General features: G+C 41.1%; 1 long non-coding RNA gene across 1 annotated transcript in view; it reads right to left on the bottom strand.

The window, feature by feature from the left end:
• Window positions 1-2,182: 2,182 nt before the first annotated feature.
• LOC109319293 overlaps window positions 2,183-6,617 on the bottom strand; it is a 5,580-nt gene continuing 1,145 nt past the window's right edge. The window contains exons 2-3 of the long non-coding RNA XR_002103466.1: window positions 6,115-6,196; window positions 2,183-3,280 (exon numbers count right to left, since the gene is read on the bottom strand). This is a non-coding gene — a long non-coding RNA (uncharacterized LOC109319293). The remainder of the gene's footprint in view (window positions 3,281-6,114; window positions 6,197-6,617) is intronic.

The following is a 6,617-nucleotide window of genomic DNA, read 5'->3' as shown; positions in this document are numbered from 1 at the left end:
TGGGATTGCCCCCCTGGTGGGCAGCACCCAGTGAGTGGGGGTTTTTCTTAAAGGGCCAGGAGCTGGAGCTGGGTGAGGCACCGAATTGGGCTGAATCTCCTCCGAATCCAATCAGCACCTGAAGATTCACACAGCCCTACCAGGCACTTGGTGACAGAGCTTAGGCTCCAATTTATGGAGAAAGTTGGAACATGGTGGTTGGAAGACCAGAGGAACCTCTCCTCCAGTGTATTGTCCACATCCATGTCTAAATCTGACACTCAGATGGTTTGGTCGGAGACACTCAGGCCTGGAACTACTTGCCATCCCTTCCCAAAAGCACCTTCTGTTGCTACCAGAGACGCACAAGGTCCAGAAGGCTGGTTGTCACTTTGAGCAGCCCCAGAATGATTTTTAAAGGCCGCTGTGTAAGGGGTTTGGCGGTGTCTACCAGAAACATCCTCCCTGATGGCAGCTAGAAGGAAGGAAATGTGTACGGGGCTTTGATGACTTACAGGGCCTGGTTCTTCATTATTCTGCTCAAGTTTAAGCGGAGTGAAAATGTAGGTCTCTTTGTGGAAGGGTAGCTCTAGGGATAGGTTATCCCCTCAGCAAGATGAATCTTGGAGCATGTCAGTAGACTATGGGGAACAGGGTTGGTCAGTCCCATCCTCCACAAGACTCATTGGGTCTTCACTGCTGTTTTAAAATGGAAATGGTAGCATTTCCCTACCTCCCCCCGCCCTTTGGTGTTTTGAGGAAAAAAGCGGTAGGGGTTATCAGGGGTTCAGACATTATGGTAAGTAGGAATATGTGTCTATAAAACAGATAGTATAATGAGTGTGGAGCACTTCGACATCCTGAGATGGCATTTGTTCTTGGGGTGCTCAGCAACACAATAGTCGCCCTGTATAAGAAATGCTGTGTGTTGTGGTCCCTGGGGACCCCCCTTTGCCTATTGTAGGAGCACTGGCTTTTGCCACCTGAGCTAAAGAGAAAAATCTCTGTGGACTTTCAGCAGTATATGACCTACGTCACGTTGGCAAGCAGGTCTAATTCCAGTGCAGTGGTACATATTAGTCTGCTACAATTACCGTTAATGCAGTGAATGTAATAAGTAGATACTGACTCTTGCATAGATTTATTGATCTGAGAGAATACTATTGGCTGAGATAAAGTGAAGGACAATATTTACCACAATAGATCCTGACATTTATTGAAACAAAAGATCAATATAAGTGTGTCTACATATATTTTGATTATTCTCACTTGAGGTACCTGGAAATCGCTCTACTATAGACATTATTTTTAATTTTTTTTTCTTTTTAACTACTGTTCGCAATGGCAGATAAAATCAAAGGCCCATTTAAAACTAATTCTTTCCTTCAAGGAGGTGAATAATAGGTTTTTTTCACTTACTCCTCTGCAGCCAGTCATAATGCACTCATTTTCATATATAATCTGATAAGTTTATTTTAAGCTCAGTTTTTTTCTCTTCTGAGTAGTAGAGAAAGCCATTGGCCTTGATCCTGGAAGTGCTTATATATAACCACAGGCTTGAGTTTGAACTTGTAAGTTAGTCCTTTGGGTGAAATCCTGGTCCTAATGAAATCACTGGCAAAACTCACATTGATTTCAGTGGGACCAGGTATTCACACACTGATTTCAGGGAAACTACCTGCATACTTAAACACATGAACAAGTGTTTGCTGGATCAGAGCTTTCCTGACTAGTAACATGCTTTGTAAAAACAGGATTTCTCCTTCAATGTAACCAACAATCCCTATCTGCAGACACTGTTGTGAAGCCTAAGCAGACACAATTAATTTAAAAATCACAGTTCTGTCTGAACAAAATGTTCAGCTACCTTTCAAATTACAATAACTGAATGAGATTAAAGGAAAAAAAATGTTGCTTTGTGCACAGTTGACAGTACTTTATGTATAGTGGGTTTTGATGTTTCCCCTGTACAATTAGGCAAGGATCACGTTTGGTTTATATGGGTCTGTCACAGTAACAGAAAAAAATAACAGAGTAATGGGGAAAAATATGATTGTGAAAGCACAGCAGTTGACCAGGGAACCATTCATCCTTTGAGGAAAAAAAATATATACATATAGAGAGAGAGAGCATTAAAAAACAGATTAGAAGAATATTTAGGATTGACAACTCTGAAGTTAAGAGAGAGTTGGTCAGTGCCTGGGTAAGTATTTTGAGTTTTTTCATCCTCCTCATTCAAAATGTGCCTTATTAATGGCAGGCCCTGCAAGTCCTGCACTGAGGATAGAAGGATTAATTTCTCTATGGTGCTTTTATTTTAGTGTTATACTTATTTACAAACATTAATGGACTAATCATCACAACACTGCAGGGAACTGAGGTACTCTTATTAACCTTGTTTTACCTACAGAAAACTGCGGCATAGAGAATGAAGTCAAAATGAAGTATCAGCTAATTCTGGGTTCCCAATTTGAAAAGTACCTGGTTTTTCAGAGTACGTACAATTTATAGCACTCTGTTACCCCCCTTTTTTTTTTGTTTTTTTGAGTCCAACCAGCTAGTAAAATTGAGGTGGTTGAAGGTTGTTCTCAATAAGAGGAAAATGGCTGGTATTTCTTTGATGTAATCCTGTTTGTTTACAAAGAGTGTACAATGTCCCATCTCCCTGAACACAACGGGAGTCGAACAGCAAGAGAAAGTCTTTGCTCACAGATCCAACCTGCTTTCCAGTCAGCCCTTAATCTAAAAGCTCTGTCTCAGAGTTTCGTCTCACTGACACGTTCCAGAGCTTGTTCTTACTGTGTCCTTGGTTTTGCTGCTCCTGATCTCTCTGCTTCCCTGCCCATTTTCCTCTCCTTTACAGACACACAAGCCTTTGCAAAACTATTTCCAGTGAATCATCTTTACCTTGCACAAGCCTCTGTTTTGGAGGTGGCATCAGATGGGGTGGGAGCAACTTGTTTTAGATATCTGGCTCCATACAATAGCTTATTTATTTCTTGCAGGAAGGCTAACCCATGAAGATATGTCTGTACCACAACGGCTGAGTGCTCAGTTATGCCACTGAGAATACAAGCTTTGTCTATCACCCAGCATTTCAACCCAGAAATGCTGATTTTGATCTCACTTATGACAGCATAAACCAGGAGTCACGCTGTTGGAATTGGCAGAATTACACTGATTCTACTAATGTAAGTGAGAGGGGAAACAAGCTTCAGCAAGGTCTGTCTTGCTCAAGGTCTTACAGGATGTCTGCAATAGAGAGCCTGGAACAGATACCAGAACCCCTGGAGTCCCAGCCCTGAAAGATAAAATTAGATTGGACACTTGGTTATGAATCACTTCTGGATGCAACATGTTAAACAGGAAATAAATATTCCTGCCGCCTTAAAGGGCATTTTAGCGGGAGGGCCTAGGATAGCCTTGGCACTGTAGAAAGGAGGCTCCTGTCTTTGTTGTGAGCATCCCATGTATATAATCCCCCACCTCTGGGGTGTGTCCTGGGGGAGTTGGGGGTAATCACTGCCCATAGGCTGCTCAAGTTACACAGTGGGCACATCTACACCTGCAATAAGGCACTTTTTCTAATGTGCATTAAATTTAGTGTGTCTATACATGTGCTCCAGCTTTAATTAGAGCTGCTGTAATTAAAGTGCCCAGAGCATCTCGTGTAACAGTGTCCCCGTGCTTCAAAATGGTGGTGGTCAAAAGGTTGACGAACAAGGTTTAGATAAAGTGCCCCTGCCATCATTTTGAAGTACAGGGACACTGATACATGAGATGTGGGAAGCTGTTGGAGCATGGTAATTACCACACTCCAGCAGACTCAATTAGTCGAGCCTGCTCTGATGTCCTGGAATTACAGCACATTGGAGCAGCTTCCTTGCTCACGTATAGGTACCCTGAGGTACTAAACAAACGCATGTTAGGTTGCCTTAATGCGCAGTAATGAATGCACATGGTTTTTAAGTGATGCTTAATGCGTAATAGGCTATTTTAGCATTAGCATAATAGCACAGTTTTTTACATGATGCTTTACTGCTCAGTAAAATAGGCTACTGCTCATTAAAGCACACCTGTCGATGCACCCAGTGAGACTAATTTAAAGCCCCTCCTGCACCTACTTCTCACAGGCTAGGTATTCTTGGCTGCATTTCAGTTCTGCTGTTCCCACTGAACTCAAAGGCAGAAGACAAACATTGATATCAGGGAGAGCGGGCTCGGACCTCACAGAATCGAGCAGTTGTCTTAAACCAATGTGGAACTCAGGGTCTCTGGCATGAATCTTATTCAAATACAGCTAGTGCTTGAGTTTCAAAGAAATGATATCTGGAACAAACTTGGTAAAGATAACCACCATTTTGAGCTAGTACAAAGCAAGAAAAATCAACCCAAAACCAAATCTGCAAAACAGCCTTCCCCCCGCCCCCCCAAATCAACATTGAAAATCAAGATAATTCTTATATCACTTGTAACTCCAAAACTGTTGGACACTATTTTTTGAACTTTGTAGAAACATTCCCTTTGTTTGCCAAGTACATGGGACAATTGGCAGTCCTGACCTAAAGGTATAGGAAGGGGCAATATTAAGACTTGACATTAAAATCTGGTGGTAACCTTTCATACAGAATCATCAGTGAGGTGTATCCTCAGCTGGAGATTTATATCAATGGAGCTATGTTAGGTTACAATGATTGATGGCCTGACTCCCCCCATATATGCGTCTGTATGTGTGTGTGTGGGTGTGTGTGGGTGTGGGTGGAGAGCCGTGGTAGCAGTGGTAAGGTCCATGTTCGTGAAACTGAATCTTCAGATATTATTTTAGTTCTTTTTCCATTTGAGAATTAAAATGCAGAGTGCCTTGAATCTTTAATGTAGAAAGAAAAATGGAAATGTTCTTTTAAAATATTTAAAATGGTTATAATAGCAATCAGTGTAGAATAAGTTTGAATCGTGCTTTAAAAGCAGACCCCCAAATGCAGGTGAATTACACATTTCCTTACTTGGAACCAAAACCGATTTTTCGCTCTGTGCATGTTGATGAGACTTCATGGTGTTTTTATTCATTTATGGAAATTTATAAAATTATATTTTAAACTTTAGAAATGAAGACTATGGATGTTGCTTGTTTAAAAATATTTTGCCTAAATCTGGTGCCTTTTAATGCTTTTTAAAGTTAGAGATTGATAATGCTGACTAAAGCTAGGTATATTATACACATACAATTTGCAAGCTTTCTGATATTGCTCTGTCAATACATCTCCAAGCTGGAAGGGGTACTGAAGTCAGTCAGACTGATGTCTTCAGTCTTTGCATAGTGGTATGGACACATAACCATGGAGAAATTCAGGGCCCTCTCTTTCATGTTAATTACAATTGTAAATCCACATTTTAGTATACCAAATGACCTGATCAGTTGCTAATGGATATTTTTGAATGTTACATAAAGATATTTGGGCAGTTTTCCTATTCAAGGTTAACATATAAGGATGTACTTTTTCTTTCATGGCTTGATTTTTTTTTTCTACCCTGCCTCTAGGCCAGATACAGATATTACACTTTTACCAGTGTAAGTGATCAGAAACCAGGCTATACCTGTTACAGAACAGAAGTTCGGTACATGTAGACTGGTTTAAAAATGGCAGAATCCAGTTTAAGATTTGAACCCCTCCCCTCCACCAAAAGTTGAACATGTTGTCCGTTTGCTGCTAATCTAAGTTACGCTGCTTACAGAAAACAATGTAACTTAGATCGATTCTACCTCGGGCTTTTTAAATGTCTATCCTTAACCCTAGTATCCTGGTAACATTTTAGATTTGTAAATAAATAATAACCAATAGCTTTGTCTTCAAGATTTCACATTACACCTGAGTATGGATTGTACCATAACCTTGATGAATGATGTTTGCTCCAATAGTAGTTGTTTAGAAAATCATGCATTATTAAACTTATTCTTCCACATAGGAAAGACAGACAGGATTTCTTTTTCTTGTTTTGTGTAAATGCTAGTTTTTTTGTAAAGGTCCTATTTGCACAGTTTTGTTGGTGTTTTAGAATGGCCCTTGAACAAAGTGGTAGCCAAGGAGAGGGTGTGAAATCAATGTAAGTTGTGAGACTTTTTTTAATGCTACAGACCTGCTCATCACAAACAGGCAGAAAAACAAGGGTGATCTCATTTGCCCATATCCTCCCCTGCTCCAGTATATCACAAACTGGCCTGAAAAGACAAGTAGAATGAGTGCAAGATATAACTCCCACTGTAGTCAGTGGCAAAACCCCCATTTCTTTCAATTGGAGCAAAATTAGATCTACCCAGCTAGATCTGGAAAAGTTTCCTTTGTTTTTTTGGGGGTGGCGGGGGAGAGGAGATGGGGGCTTGCTGCTCAACAGCAGATGCCTTGGGCCTGATTTTCACAAATGCTGAGAGTCTTGACCACAAGATGAACATGAGCCTCCAATGCGATGCTGCGGCTAGTAAAGTGACCAAAACGCTGGCTTGCTTCTCGAGCAAATCCCGGGACATCATTCTCCCCTTGTACTCGGCCTTGGTGCGGCTGCAGCTGGAGTACTGCGTCCAGTTTTGGGCACCAGAATTCAAAAAGAATGTGGAGTAGCTTGAGAGAGTCCAGAGAATAGCC

The sequence above is a fragment of the Crocodylus porosus genome, unplaced genomic scaffold (assembly GCF_001723895.1).
Source record: "Crocodylus porosus isolate Cpor-Errol unplaced genomic scaffold, CroPor_comp1, whole genome shotgun sequence".
In the NCBI taxonomy this organism is placed as follows: domain Eukaryota; kingdom Metazoa; phylum Chordata; order Crocodylia; family Crocodylidae; genus Crocodylus; species Crocodylus porosus.
The sequence above is the reverse complement of the archived record's forward strand: the minus strand, read 5'-3'. Positions and strand labels throughout refer to the sequence as shown.